Source organism: Melopsittacus undulatus, chromosome 6 (assembly GCF_012275295.1).
Source record: "Melopsittacus undulatus isolate bMelUnd1 chromosome 6, bMelUnd1.mat.Z, whole genome shotgun sequence".
In the NCBI taxonomy this organism is placed as follows: Eukaryota; Metazoa; Chordata; class Aves; order Psittaciformes; family Psittaculidae; genus Melopsittacus; species Melopsittacus undulatus.
This window is the reverse complement of record NC_047532.1, coordinates 53791882-53807632: the sequence shown is the minus strand read 5'-3', so window position 1 is coordinate 53807632 and position 15751 is coordinate 53791882. Positions and strand designations below refer to the sequence as shown.

The 15751-nt window shown below is 42.5% G+C and overlaps 1 long non-coding RNA gene across 1 annotated transcript; it reads right to left on the bottom strand.

Annotated features, from left to right (window-relative positions):
- Window positions 1-1102: 1102 nt before the first annotated feature.
- LOC115946715 (uncharacterized) lies at window positions 1103-14878 on the bottom strand. Its single transcript, XR_004080761.1, has 3 exons — window positions 14788-14878; window positions 2921-3057; window positions 1103-1223 (listed from the first exon to the last, which is right to left on the bottom strand). It is a non-coding gene; the product is annotated as an uncharacterized lncRNA (long non-coding RNA).
- Window positions 14879-15751: the final 873 nt, after the last annotated feature.

The window sequence follows — 15751 nt, the reverse complement described above, 5'->3', positions numbered from 1 at the left end:
ATGTGAAGGTTTCCAGCATTATACTTAAAGGAATTCTCACATTTGTATTTCAAAGACTGCTGGGAGACTGCACATATTTCTTTTACATGTACATATTTAAATCTATTTAAATTTGTTCCTCTTATGAATCATCATATCATCATGAATCATTGTCAGGACTTACTAGCTCAAACTCTACACAGTACACACTTGTAAGGCAAAATACAAAATATATATGCCTTGAATATTGCAGTGGTGGCTGGGCATCTTGCAGCAATACATAGATTTTCTAGCAATACCCTTGTGAGTAAAAGTGGATTTATTCCCATTTTACAGAATAGTAGTGGAGGTAAAGTGGTCAGTCTGTGGCTATTAAGAAAGTCTGTGGAAATGACCCCAAATCTCTAGCATTTCAGCATAATTTCTAACCCATATGACCAGCTCCTTCTCAAACCAGATGGAAAAGCAATGCACAAAGGAAAAAGAACAAAGAAACGGGTTTGGTTTAATTTAGTTCGGTTTGGTTTGTTGCCAATAAAGAGTAAAAGAAGAAAACCATGAACAAAGCATTTTCCCGTGTGATTCAAATTAGGGCAGCCATAATGGCTGAAGACAATTGTGCTTTTATTCTTTTGCAGTGATAATTTCAAATTTGGGCAAATTTTTGTTGTTGTTTTGCCATTCAACATAAATGAGTTGAGTTTGGTTCCACTACCAGAATGATTCACTAATGCCCTAAAGAACTTGAGAATGTGGCCAGTAGAGGAAATACATTACTAAATTTTAAGTCTGAGCCACATCAGTACAGATCTTTCTATGCTGGGAAACAATTTCTCTGCAGTCTGGAGGAAGTGCTCTCAAACAAATGAAAAATTAATTCTGTATTGCAAACCCCACTGAGTTCACTGTTGGGTTTTTTTCTTTTCTGTGAGTAAGGAATGAGTGAAAATAAACAAAGAAAGCCTTTGGGATGTGAACCAAGAAGAGGCATAAAATATTAGTTGGGCATCTAGCCATAACCTACTGGAAGATCTATGGTCTCAGTGAGTTTTTGGTCATGCTCTTCAGGAAATAGACAATACATAGTTTATTCAAGATAACTTAATGATAACAACTCCAGGGATTTTTTTTATTAGCTGTAGGTTTCTTTCTTACTGACACATTCTTCTGGAAACCTAGCCTTGGCTCTGCATTCTGCCCATGGCAGCTTTTTTGTAGATTTTAGTTTCTGTGGCTCTTTCAAACTGAAAAAAAAAAGAGGTTATAGGTAATACTGAAATAAATAAATAAATTGACACACAAGAATTTAAAACTTGAAGTTTCATTTCACTATTTTAGGGCTCCCTTTATCTGAAAACTTCTAAAATTTAATTTTTAAAATAAATATTTATAAAAGAAGAGTTTGCAAAATGTGCTTTCCAAGGAACACTTTCTGATTAGCCTTTTTCCCAAGACTACCTGGATGTTCTCATACTCTCAGTTAGTGATACAATCACTCTGACTTCTCCAAACAGAGATTAACTCCCACTTTGAAGTATCACCACATGAAGGCACCTTGCATTTTGTTGAGCAGAGTCTGTATCTGTTCTGTTCCATTCACTGAATTATGGGATATGTTTGTATAATCTATTTGCATGAGTAAATGAAAGAGGCTAAAAGAAACATTTCTTGTGATAAATAATGGGAAGTTGTAGAGGTGGGGCCGTTAGGACTATTTCCTGCATTATATTGATAGGGAAACAATAAAAAGCTAATATTCTCCCCAGAGATTTACAGATTAAGACTTCAGAGTCTTGTTTCCTGGGGTTTTCAGTTTGCTGTTGTTGTTTTCCACCCATGTGGGAAAAAAAAACCCAAACAACTAAGTGACTTTTGATGCTAACAAGTACTTTGTATTCTCTGAGGATAAGGTCTAACGAGAAATAAATTCTGTATTCAGCCAAAGAACATTAAATCAATTTAAATTACTATTCTCTTTCAGCAACTGTAGAGACAAACAAGGTTCGGGGTTTTGATTTCAACCTGCTTAAATGAAACAGGCTGCTGCTAAGAGTGTCCAAGAGAGCATGCTACTGCCCTGCTCCACCAGTAGTAAATATCTAAAATAAGAAAGAGTCCAGAAGAGAAATGCTATGGCTTTGATTCCTCAAATTTTCAAATTACTGTCTGAAATAATTAGCAGCTGCAGCCTGTAGTCACTTGCCATTCAGGCAGAAAGGAAGCACAGCAGCAGGCAGCCAAATTACAATGCAATGTAGGTTGCTCCTGCCTACCTGAGCTAACCTGGCTTCTCCTTTGTGTGTCACAGTAAGGACACAGATAGTCCCAAAAGACAAGCCTTTCAGTTTTCTGTGGGAACATACTTCCCTCATCACAAGTCAGCTAGACTTGACACCATAGCTACATGTCAGCATTTCAAGTTAGCTTGCCTTTTCCCAAAACAAGGGCTAACTTCTGAGTTTGTAAGCTCAGCAGTAGTACTCAGCAAATCTTTCTTCACTCATTTATTACCCAAATGACATAGAAGATGGCAGATTAGGCAGTCTTTGGCTAAAAGTAAAGGTCTCTTGCCTTTCAACTAATTAACATACTTCAGGTCTTGCTTTCAAAACCCTGTTATTTCTTAGCAAGGTATTTCATACTTTCCTTCTGGTTTCTTTAGTTTCCTGCCTGAACATATACTCTTACCATGCTAATGATCTTCAGCTTCTGTTGCTTCTGTCATGCTTTCTGTGACCTCTGTAGGTTTCTAGGGTTTAGTCATTGAACACTCAGCTCTGGTTAAGTTTTATACACATCTTTTATATAGCTATTTCTTTTGTATGTATAAAGTGCCTATCACCATACTGATAAATATTCTTTTCCTAATCTCCCAATTTATTTCTCCACCCACCACTTCCATTTGGTATGTTTGATGCCTCAGTGTCTTGGGTTTGCCTACCTCTTTCTGCATTCCAGAATTCATTTCTGCATTCCAGCTTCTTCTAGGACTGAGGTCCTCTGTGCTTGGTAGAAGAGATGTGGTTTAACTTCTATTGTCTATAGTTTAGTCCAGACATCCCCTTGAGTCAGTTTGTGCTGCAACAACAATAAAGACAGGATTAATTGGCTCAAAGCTTTAAGAATTAAGACATATTTTGATAATTTGAGAGATGATGGGAAAGGTGCTTCCCCTGTTCCCTTCTCAGAGATGGAGTTCAGGCTAACAGTTTTTAAGTCACAGTTTCTGAAGTTTTTGACGTTTCAGTTTCTGAAGGCAGAAGTAGACTGAACAGTTCACAGTTCAAACCTATTCTTTCAGAAGGGGGTGGAGTTTGCTTTTGACAATGCCAGGTTAATTTGTGAATAAACATCTCTATTTTCTGAGGTACAAGAGCAGTCTGCTTTGGAGGACTGGCTGACAGGATGCAGTAAAAACAAAGATGAGGACAAATCTAATTCTTTAAGTTGCTACTGTGCATTAGGACTGTCAGCAGCCCACCATCAGTCTATAGGAATTGTTTCCTATGTTTTCAATTCATGGTGAATATGTATAAGAACATATGTGACTTTTTTTTATTAAAAGGGAAAACCCAGTAGCACTATGGGAGACAGATAAAAAAAGGAGAAACAGTAAGGTTCAGGAAACAATTTTCACAACTACCAATAACAGAATAAGCACCTGTAATGACAAAAGGCATTGCCTTGTAGTACAAACAGCTAGGCAGACTTTTGGGCAAAAACAACTCTGTTCTTTTTCATGTAGAGGCACCTAAGAAAGCTCTAGAAGTCTCTATACAACTAAACAACAGCCAAGGAACAAAACCACATTTGCCTTCAATTCACTCTTACACAACTGCAGATAGCAGATAGTGCCCTAAGTGGGGTTTATTTTTGGCTGAAACCTCGGGATGTGCATCAGCAATGACAAGACCGAGGGAAGAATCCTTGCCTCTGGTGAATGTGGTTTGTACTTCCCCATGCAGTGCCTCTGCCCTGAAGTCTACAGGGGCCTTTCTTATCACACTGCTGCTAGTAAGTAAAACCTTAAGTTTGTAGATTAAAAAGAGGGTGAAAATAATGGCCAAAACCCTTTCTGAGATAAGTGGTTTAGATACAGTTACAGCCAAACTTGAGTAAGTCCTGCCTGAAACTTAAATACACTATATCTGCTCAGCTCAGTGCTCACAGTAAATGGTATCACACAAAGAAAAGTACAGGGAAGCGAGGGACAGACAGGATGCTGAACTGCTTTCCAGGCGTCAGCAGGGTCATTCCCATGGTACGTGGGTGTTGCGGACAGATGCAGCCCATGCTCCTGCCCTGTGGTTAGCCTCCACCACAACTTCCCATCCGCTTCACTTATTTCTGGCCCTTTTGGTGGCAGTGACAGGTCAAGCCCAGGCCAGATGGCTGAGACCAGCCCCTGCTGTGCACAGGCCTGTCTCTGCCAGTCCCCCTCCCTGCAGCACCTCTGCAACCTCAATCTCTTTCTGAGGCTTCAGCAGATGGATCTGTCCATGAATCCTAGCATCACTAGGAAGGCTAAGCAAGACATTCAGAGTGCCCCAGGTTGAAAAACTTTCACCATGCCACAAGTTACACCAGCTGATGGTTTCCTCTAGAAGCACAATGAAGTCATGTTAGGAGTCTGAACAGCTCTGGCAGAGCACTTTTTCCTCCCAGGTCTGGACATCTGGCTGGTTCCTGAAGATGAGTGTCCCTTCATGAACAGAGGACATTGCTGAAGTGATCTGTCTTGCTGTGGCTCTGCAACTTCCACAGCTATCATAACAGTGCTTGGGGATACGTTTGTATTTCCAAGCTGTGTCCACTGTCTGCATTTTGAAACCACATGTAAACTGGTGAGCTCATGGGCTAGCCTAGGAAAACCTTAGCTCTCTCTCAGGGTCTTCCCTGGGTCAGCAACTCTTCACCTCAAACACACACAGCCCAGCAGACCAAAGATCAAAGCTACTCCTTAACCAAGACAGGACACAATGAACTGGAGATTGTCTCACATCACCTCCTTCTGAAGAGAAAACAAACATGACTGTTTGGTTTTTTTTTTTTGTGCTGGGTAGACAGCTCTGCCTTCCCTACCATGTTTCAATGTTGTAAGAGAGGACATAAATCAATGTTCAAACCCACTCTGTGCCCATCACTGCATAGACTTCTCCTAGCCACACGAGAGTCTCCTTTTTTCAACTGAGCTGAGATGATTTTATTTGCAACTTTTATTTTGTTCTAGTCCTGGATTCCCTCCATCCACTTTTGTCAGCTAGGGTTTTGCTGCTTTGTTTTCCAGTTACACCATTTGGGCCCAGTGGATAAGATTTTAAGTCAGAAAACTAGTATGTTAGCAGCAGCGTCCCAGCTCAGGCTTGCCCTGCCCTATTGGGCTTGACAACAGCTCAGAAATGATTGATGTTCTAGCCCCAGTGCCTTCCCTTGAGATGACAGCACTCAGAAAAGCTGTCAGTGCTTGAGGAGAAAGGATCACCACAGAAATGCTGGCTCATTGCAGCTTATCTCCAGAGTTAGTTACTCAAAGATCATAAATACATGGATTACAGTTTCTGACTTCATGAATTCCTGGACAGTTGACACCAAAACCTGTATTTCTGTAGTAAAATAGGGAAATATCTCCCTCTAGTCCTTTTATTCACAGTGCCTTGAAGATGCCAATATCTGTAATTCGTTTGGTGTACTGTGTGATTTATATGGCAGACTATATAAAACATCCACCCAGCTTAAAATGACTGCAGTTAAGTCCCCACTGACTATTACCCACTTCTGGAGATCCATGTGGATGCTAGTGATATAGATAGCAGTAGCCTGGAGAACATTAAGAAGGACTGCAGAGCCCTGGGAGAGGTGGTTAGGGGCTCTGGAGCTCAGATTGTCTTTTCATCAATGCTCCACGATAAAAGGAAGTACCTTAAAAGGGTAAGGTGGATTTGGCGGGTTAATAAATGGTTAGAACAGTGGTGCCATAGTCAGGGGTTTGTGGTATTCAGGTATTTGCCAAGTGCAAGGTCCTCCACCTGGGTCAGGGCAGTCCCAGGCACAGCTACAGGTTGGGCAGAGGAGAGATTAAGAGCAGCCCTGCAGAGAAGGACTTGGGGCTGGTGGTCAGTGAGAAACCGAAGATAAGCCAGCTCCAGTGTGTGCTCACAGCCCAGAAAGCCAACCGTATCCTGGGCTGCATTAGAAGGAGCGTGACCAGCAGGTTGAAGGAGGTGATCCTGCCCCTCTACTCTGCTCTCATGAGACCTCACCTGATGCAGTTCTGGTGTTGTCAACATAAAAAGGGCACAGAACTGTTGGAACAAGTCCAGAGAAGGGCCACAAGGATGATCAGGGGGCTGGAACACTTCCCGTATGAAGACAGGCTGAGAAAGTTGGGGCTGTTCAGCCTGGAGAAGAGAAGGCTGCAATGGAGACCTCATAGCAGCCTTCCAGTATCTGAAGGGGGCCTACAGGGATGCTGGGGAGGGACTATTCATTAGGGACTGTAGTGATAGGACAAGGGGTAACGGGTTGAAACTTAAACAGATTGGATATAAGGAAGAAATTCTTTACTGTAAGGGTGGTGAGGTACTGGAATGGGTTGCCCAGGGAGGCTGTGAATGCTCCATCCCTGGCAGTGTTCAAGGCCAGGTTGGACAAAGCCTTGGGTGGTGTGATTTAGTGTGAGATATCCCTGCCTATGGCAGGGGGGTTGGAACTAGATGGTCTTAAGGTCCTTTCCAACCCTAACTATTCTATGATTCTCCTAATTATGCCTCAGAAAGGAAGGGGCAAAAGACATGCAAAGCGACAGGAGACATATGCATTAATATTAGTGTTATATTATTGGGTCCTGTGCCCTATGGTATCAGAGGAAGCTATTTTTGGCAATTTTCCTGTTATCAAGAAGGTCCAGGAAAGTAATCCGGATGGCAATGAGTTACATAAAGCAACTTCAACTTTTCTTAAGGCATGTCTCACTTGGTTTATATACTAGCCCAAAGGTAGCAATCTCGGTACCTTTATGCCTACCCTCTGTGATTGGTATTTGTTCAGGCTCAGCAACTGTCTGTGATGAATAAATGGCATATGTCAAACCATCGGTTTTAGTAACTTGTAAGAGAAAGGTCAAGAGTTAGTCTCAACATAGCTTTGAGATAGCTCAAAGCACCAGTCCCTCATATCCACCAATTTCTTCAAAGAGCACTTCGAAATCCCTTTGCTGCCTTTAAAAAGAATTTCTCACTGCCACTTCTGACCAGCCCAGTCCTCCCAGGTGCCCTGGGCTCTGCTTTCTTAGGGTGGTTATTTCTCTCACAGAGTAATTCCTGGTAGCTTGCCACAGTTTATCTCAATAAATCTTCACATTTTTTTTCTAAGCTTTTTTCATGTCATGTGTTGAGCAATTGTCCTGAACCCAGGATGACAACAATCTGTATTACAGCATTTGTACTGAGTGTTCACTGTCATCAAGAGCAGAGAACTGCCTATTGGATATGATTTCCTTTCAGAGGTGAAACAAAGGAATTTTTACTAAGCTTGAGCATTTACTAAGCCAGCCAAATACGGCGAGGCTGACCCCAGCCTTTCACATGTGTAGAACCAGTTTCAGACTGCCACCAAACACTGCAGAGCCCACTCACCTTTCAGAAATGTTTTTTTTTTCACACTAGTAGAGCACTGAAGGATGACTGAGTTCCAGTTCTGCAGCATTTAGAGTCCTATTTGTGTAGGAATAAATAGCTACCAGAGGAACAAAGGCAGAGAATCAGAGCTTAATGCCCACAAACTGTATTCAAAATTAACTGAACATATGATGAGAAATTATTGCAGGTCTCTTTCTGTAATCATTAGGATGGCCTCATTCTAAAATGTTGTTATTAAACAGATTCAATGTAAATTGCATCTCTGGTAATAACTGTAATACTTGCAGGACTAGATTTTTGAGTATCTGTTTGCATGTGTGCCTGCACAAATCATACGTACTGCCTCTCTTGGCACTAGCATAGCAATTGTGTGCACGGGAGAGGCATCTGTGCACACACATGGTCAGCTAGCTACCAGGCTGGACTTGGACTGAACACCCAGATTGGAGACACAGATCCCTCAGAGCAGTTGGCTCCTACTTTTATTAAGTTATTGTCAAAACAGTGCAGATAATGGAGCAGCAGGAGCTAAAAGCCAATTCCAAGTAATGTAGACAAAACTGAGTTCACATATCACTCAAGCAGTGCCAGCAGCTCCTTCAATTTTGCATCCATCTTTCCTAAACACACAGCATTCAGAAGTTCACACCTCAGGTGTGATCACACCTCAGGTTAAAACATTTCTTCTTTTGTAAAATCCTCTTGCCAAGTGTGCTTTTGTATTTTATTACCAATGCCTATTATTTGAATTAAGTTACTTCCTTTGTATGGTTGGCTACCTTCCAGATGCCTCTAAAATCAGTAGTGATGAAGTGGGGGAAACAAAAGCAGCAGATGCTCTTCCTTCAGGCCTCACCACCCACACTGCAATGCAGCACTCAGCACTCCTTCCCCAGACCTCTGTCCTCTCTCCATCCCTTGATTTCTGGAGCTAGGGAGGGGGAGAACTGCTGCTGATGGCAAGTGGGATGGTGATAAAATGACATTTTCCTCTTACCTCTTTATAATAACCTCTGTCAGAACATTTTAAAACAACACAATCAAACCAAACAACAGATCTCAAAAAAACCCCAACAACAAACCCAGCCACAAAATTTTCATTGACCTCAACAAATACCCTTGTCCTCAGGCTCTTCCTATTTTGTCTTTTGGTACCCGTTTTGGTACTCACTCAACACTTGTAATTACCATAGATTTTGCTGTGTCTAACTGGAAATCTCTTAGCAGTCATTCCAATATCAGGCACTGTGAGATACATCATGACAGCACCATCTCTATTCACACTTCTCCAATATGCCCTTGATAAATCATCTACTATATTTTCAACTCCTTTTCTGGATTGGCATTCAAACCTTCACTTGGTATTTCTGGAGTGTTAACAGCTGTCTCCCTATTCCTGGTGAATGCTTAGTGAAGGTTCTTGAAAATAATCTCAAACACCTAGTGATCTGTTCCTAGGGCTGCTCAAGTTTTCCATAGATGCACTAGTGGGGATCATTAGGAGCACCACTGTTGCAGTCACCCCTTGTGACACTGGTATCTTGGTTTGCTAAATGCTGTTTGAGATTAGAGATACACTAATAAAAGACAATGTTGAGGTGGGATGGGAGATAAGTTGCAACATAAAAAGAGCAGATGAGGAACTGAGGCACATTTGGCTTTCAACCAAATATGCAGTGCATGCTCCATATAAACACACGAGAGAACAAGGAGGTGGCACATGAGTGCTCTTAAATCTGTCAAATAAGAGAAGAATAACAATTCTGGATTATCAAAAATTACTTGTTTCACGATTCAGCAATAAAAAATTCCAGTGGCTAAAGGTTTAACTACTTCTTTGGGGTCTTGGGTTTGGTCCCTGACCTGCCAACAAACTTGCAGTGCAACCTTTAGAAAATCATTTATTTTGATCTACATCCCTGTCTGTAAAATGGGAATAGTGGCATTTATTTACTGTGGTACCAGACAGCAGAAGTTTGGAGCATGGGGGTGCTCAAATGCCACAGAGTCTACTACTGCTTCTCAAAAGCTGAATGTTCTCCATCTTATGGAGTGGTTTTTGATGTGCATGTAGCAGAAGGTAGCTAGCAAAATGAAGCAATTAGTTCCATGACATTTTCAGCTGCCTAACGAGTTTCTCTTCTGCTTGTCACACAAGTGTTTCAGAATTGGAGCTTGTGTTACCAGTTCTCAACATTTTACGCTTTTTCAGGCTGCAATTCAACAGCTGTCTCAATATTGCAGTCAGAGCCAACAAATTCCATATAGATTTTCCTCAATATGTTGCCATTTTTAAAAACCCTTTGCCATGCCTCTTTACTCTTCATGGCTTGATCATGGCTACCCTTTCATTAGAAATCTGTTACTTGAGTCTTTTTCCTACTAATGTGTGAACTGGAGTTGTTTTAACGTCATGGAGATTAATTTCTCTGAAAGCTCAGGTTTCTGTCCCAGCACTTTCACCCCACTCTTCCAAGCTGCTCCAAGCATCATGCGCCTGTTAGTCAGTTCTCCACAAAAATACCACAAATCTCATATAGAATACTACTCTTTCCAGCCCTTCTAATTTTGCTTTCTAGGTTCAAGAAGGTACTATATCACATATGTTATTGCAGGGTTTTTTCGGTCCAGCCCCTGTTCCTTAAAGGTTGATCCATAAAAATTTGTCCTTATAACAGCTGTATATGCTATTATGGTTAGTGTTATTCTCCCCAAAATACTGTATTGTATTGAGGGTAGGCCTCCCTTTTACTCCTCCTGACCCAGTAAAAAACCTTCTGGTAGAGAGCTGCACTGTGAATCTCCAGCCTTTCTCTCCTGTCCTTTGGTGTGGTTAGAGCTGTACGAATCTCACACTGAAAATCTCTGCACTGGTTTTACCAGCCCTCATGCCAAAGGATGTAAGAATCTTGATTCATGCAATTAGGAATCATTACAAGTGCAATTTAAGAATTAAACTGACAGTGTCTTTTCCACCTATACATAGATCAGTATTCTCTGAAGCTTTGCATTCCTAGTGTTTTGCACATACTGCAAGAAGGAGCTCCTTTCCATGGGAAGGACTCTTTGTGGAAGATCCATCAGTGTCCAGGGCTTGAATACGCTTGCAGAATATTACCTCTGAGAAGATTTCAATCATCTACTTTGGACCACTTGAACCACAAACATTTTAAAAATATGGTATTTAGGGAAAAGAAAAATGTATCTTTGTATTTGATATTACTTTAAATTACTGTTATAGTATTGCATATTTTTCTGGAATCAGACTGTATACATAAGAACAAATGATCATTTTGTTCATTATTAGGAAAGAAGGCATATTCTCTTTTTAGACACTATGCTTTTCATGCAATCTGGAAGTACAAAGAGAACATTCAAGACCTCAGGACAAATATATTCCTCCTTTTCAGTTATACTATTATACTCTTTTGCCTTCTGAAAATAACTTATGCAACTTGTCAAAATCTGCAAGTTCAGAACTATTTCTGAACTTCAGGAATATTTTTAGATCACTCATATACAGCTCACTGAATACCATCTTTGTTTTTGTAGTTTAGGCAACCTTCTTTCTTAAGTCAACATATGTTGCCAAAATCTGTGAGTAGTCCCTTGTCTTCCATCTTTCGCAGGTATCACACCCATAAATGCTTTATTTTGTGTCTCAAAATTCTTTGTCCTCTGAGGATTAATCTTATCAGGCTGTCCTCTGAGTATTTCCCCAGTTCCTAGTGCCTCTCAGCCTAAATCATTGCCTCCATTTCTCACCCTCTTTCAGGCTCTGTTTGCCCCATGGTGGGTTTGGGTAAGCCTTTCTCAGTCCATCCCTGCTGCATGGCTCCACCAGGGTGAAATCCTGAACTCATCTTTGGGATGGAGTGACTCACTGTCACCTCCAGCTCAGTGTTACCTGTGGCACTATCCCTGGGTACTCATGCTCAGCTCAGGCTTAGAGGATCATCACAGGATGACTTGAGCAGCACTGCAGTGGTGATAGTGCTGCCAGGAGACCTGTGCAAGTTGGAGGGAAGAGTCAGGGCCACATCACCCATGTCCTGGGTAAATAGTCCAGCCTTTAAACTAATGGGTGAAGGGAGGAATTGCAACAGCCACTGTGTACTTTGAGTACTTTCCCCTGCTCCCCCTTCTAAACAGCTAAGTGAAAGGTTTTGTTTCAGTTAACTTCCTTTCATTTTTGCTCTTGTGAGGAAAATGGAAAAAAAGAGTCTCTTGCTTGAGCCAAGAATGCAGCTCACATATCCCATACCTTCAAGAAGAGAAATGTTCCTTAGTGGTGTCAGAGGGAGCAATTCTGCATGAGTTACAGAAGGATAAATTGTTTCCTGCCACATTAGATGAGGCACTGGTCTCCTAAACAGCCCTAATCCGTGCAGTACCTCAGAATGTCTAACCTCAGTGATCCTTCCCCAGCCCAGCCCACCCTGAAACATTCCTGTGCTGCATACAGACCCCAGGTACCTTAGTAATGGCACTGGCCATCCCTGGCAGGGTGATGTGCTGGCTGGAGCTCCTGGACTGCAAGCGGCTTAAGCTGTCTTTGGAAATGTCACTGCTCTTCACCAGCCAGGTTCTAAAACAGTTGTCATTTGGCGAGCTGGATCCTATTCTGTGCCTGAGAGGCCCTGTGCAGGCATGCCCCAGTGAGTTACAGCCATGCTGTGAGCCAGACAGAAGCACCATCACAAGCCCTTGCAGGGCTCTTTAGCTCAGGCTGAGGAGCTGGGGCACCACAAGCAGCTAGCAGTGAGGTGGGACCATGGGCCATGTATGCTGCAGCTGCCTACAGCTGCCCAAGAACACCAAGCAACAAAACCAAAGGCTGGGAAGAACTTTGCAATACACAAATTATTGTTGAGAAATCTGAGGACATCAGACACAGACACCGAAAGGTCACCCACATCTAATATACAGAGACAGCACTGGTTACTCTTAGTCAACAGGACATGCTCTCATATAACTCTTTTTCCTGCCTGCTGTCACTGCTATAAAATATTATTTTCCAGTCTAAGCTCCATCCTTTCCCCCCCTCCACTGCATCTGGTTTTGTTCCAATTCTGCCTATTGTTCTGCTTATGCATGCTGTAATAATAATACTGATATAACCTCCCATACCCTCTGCTAATAGAAGTCAGTGTATGAACTTCACCAAGGGTCAGCACCCTTATTTCTGTTTTACAGTAGCTAAACTGAGCCATGAGGAGATGAAGTGATTTGCTGGAGATCATTGACCAGATCCTTGACAGCTGTGAGACTAGAGGCCAGGTCCAATGAGACCTTGATCCTTGCCTTACCCACTTAGACACTGTTCTTCCTTCCCAACACACATGCATGCAAACAATGCACCTATTGTGGGAATAGGAAATTAACCCTGTTCTTTCAGGATGAACAAACCTTTCACTACTGTTAACAAAACCTGCCAATTCTGTGGACACAACCATCCCTGGACTGGAGCAACAGCTGCATACATTAACATCAGACACAAATGCCTGCTCACTGAATGGCACACACACAGCAGGGAACTTGCCACCCAGATTTCATCAGACACGGGCAGATCACACACAGGGCCAGCAAATTCCATATGGGCTTGGGGCTGGCAGAGACCAGCACACTTCCCTCCCAGCCACAGCCTGCATCACCTGGATCTTAATGCTTTCCATTGGAAGATTCATGATTCACCTGCTAGACACCTCCCTTTTTCCTCAGCTCCTCCCTTCTGCCATCAGGAAAGTGGATCCACCTTTCCCACAAGCTGTGCCTGGCAGTCTTTCTTTTTCTGCATTGAGGCTCTAGGGAACTGCAGGATTGGTCCAAGCGGGAGAAAGGGAGCTCACAGTGACCCATGCAGCACACATCTTCCCAGGGCTCAGCCAGGCAGAGCAGAGAGTTAAAAAATGATGAGGGATTTCTGTGTGAGCCACAGAAAGGACTAAGAAAACGGAAACTGGCCTGAATTTAAACTGAAGGACCCCATTCTTCTGCCAAACCACTCTGTTCCTTAATCAACTGGGGCCTTGTTTCACAGTCAGTCATCAGAGGCTTTAGAAAGTCGTTCAGACAAATCTGTAATGGGAGAGCCACAAAGGATGTCTTTTCTGTGGCACTCTCTACCTAGAATATGTAATGCTTGGAGACAGGCCTGCCCTCAGTGGTGCTTCTATACCACTGGAGCACAATATACAATGATGCTATAGGATACTTGCACTGCTGAGCTCCTGCTTATTTAAATAAGCATTTAATTAAGGCAAGTCCTGTAGAAAATCGAGCTACGAGCTTTCCCAATGGTACTTCTCCTCCTCCCCAAAATAAAATCTTCTTTGGAATTAGGAGTGGGTTTCAGAAGCACTGCAGTATGCTCCAAATCAGACTCCTCTTTCTCTCATTAGCCCTGCAGTCCTGTCACTTACTAGATTTCTAGCTTCTAAGGAAACAATTCTCTTTTTTTAGCTGAATTTAGTAATGCTTTCAATGATTTCTGATAACTGCACTTTTATTACTCATTATTATAGAGTCAGGAGAAAAAATATATCCCACATAAGAGCAGATACCTGATTATTCCAGGAAACTTTGAAGTTCCCTTCTGCAGTGATATTCTTTGATGTTCCTATTAAATAAATAATGATTTTTACATCTAAGGGTTATCTTACAGTGCAAAATACACCATGATCCTCAGTGTAAAAAAATCTTTTCATTGTTAGCCACAATAAACATCAGCGGAAGCTGTGATTCTGGAGTGCTTGAAGCTGACCTGCCCAGATATGGGGCAATGTATTTTTTTCACATCAACTATTCGTGAAGGAGAAACCAGCTCTGCAGACAGAGGTATTGCAACAGGCGGAGGAAAGGAAGACGTTAGATCAAAACGGAAGAGGCACACAAGCAAAAAAAAAAACTAGCAGACTCTCTAAAGGCAGAAAAGCATCAGATTAGAAACAGAATATGAGTCTTTTCATAAGGTTTTCGACCACAGCCTTGGGCTCTTTGTATGACAGTGGGAAATAAGATGATATTTCTGGAACTGTGCTGACTTAAAAATAATAGCAGAAAAAGATCAGAATTTGCTGTAGAAGGAATTCAGTAAAGACTTCAGCAATGGTACATGCAGGATGTGTTGTGTAAAGCAGGCCACCTAAATTAATTTATTCTATTTTGGTACCTGTGAAGCCCTCTCTTAGGTCAGGGCTTGTGGTCTGTGCTGTTCGCTTGCTCCCGTCGCTGTCTCTGGCAAGTGGCAGAGGTAGGGGCAGGCTGTGCACCCCTGAGCTCTGACAGAGAAGCTACTGTGGAGCCCACGGGCTTAAATTGGAAGGTGTGTTGTCTGGGCAGCTCCCAAATCTCTCTTCATCACCTGACTTTCACCCACAACATCCTGGCATGGGAAAGCCACACTTCTGCACACAAGCCTTGTAAATCCCACATGCATGTTGGTTTGGGTGCCTGGTGCTGGGCTGTAGGCATGACATTACTCCTGGAAATGCACGGGTCTTCCAGTCCTCCTACCTGAGGTGGGCACTCACTCAGGCAAAGCCTTTACTTGTGCATGTCAGAAAACACCTCCAGCAGCACCAATTCTGTGAGCCGTGCACGGAGGAGGATGGCTGGGATTCACAGCAATACTGCAGGCAAGAGAGTAGATCAGCAAAACACCAACACTGAGCATAGAGAGAACAGAAGGGGCAGGACAGAAGCTGGAAGGGTGCTCCCATATTTTTTTCTGCCTTTATCCCCACTTTTATGTCCTGATTTCTATGAGATTTTTTTTGCATTACAGATAAAACCCAGAAGTCTTCTCCATCCTTCCCACAGCTACCAAATATTTTTCATACTCCAGGAATGGTGTGCCTTTTACTTCGTTCCTTATCCCTCACTTTCAGCTCCCACCTGCACCTCCCAAAACTCCCTGAGCCACTGCTCTTCTCTGCAGTCCTATAACACTTTGCTAGCACTCTGCAACTGCACTCATCTGACAAGACTGGAAGAAGTAATACCACAGGCTTCTTGATGCAGAGACTCAATCGCATGCTCAGAAGGAAAGCCCCCATGCAACAGTTTGCTGGAAGCTGGGAACTTACCCCGTCAGTACACTGCTCTTCCAAATGTCCATTTGCAGAAATCAGAAG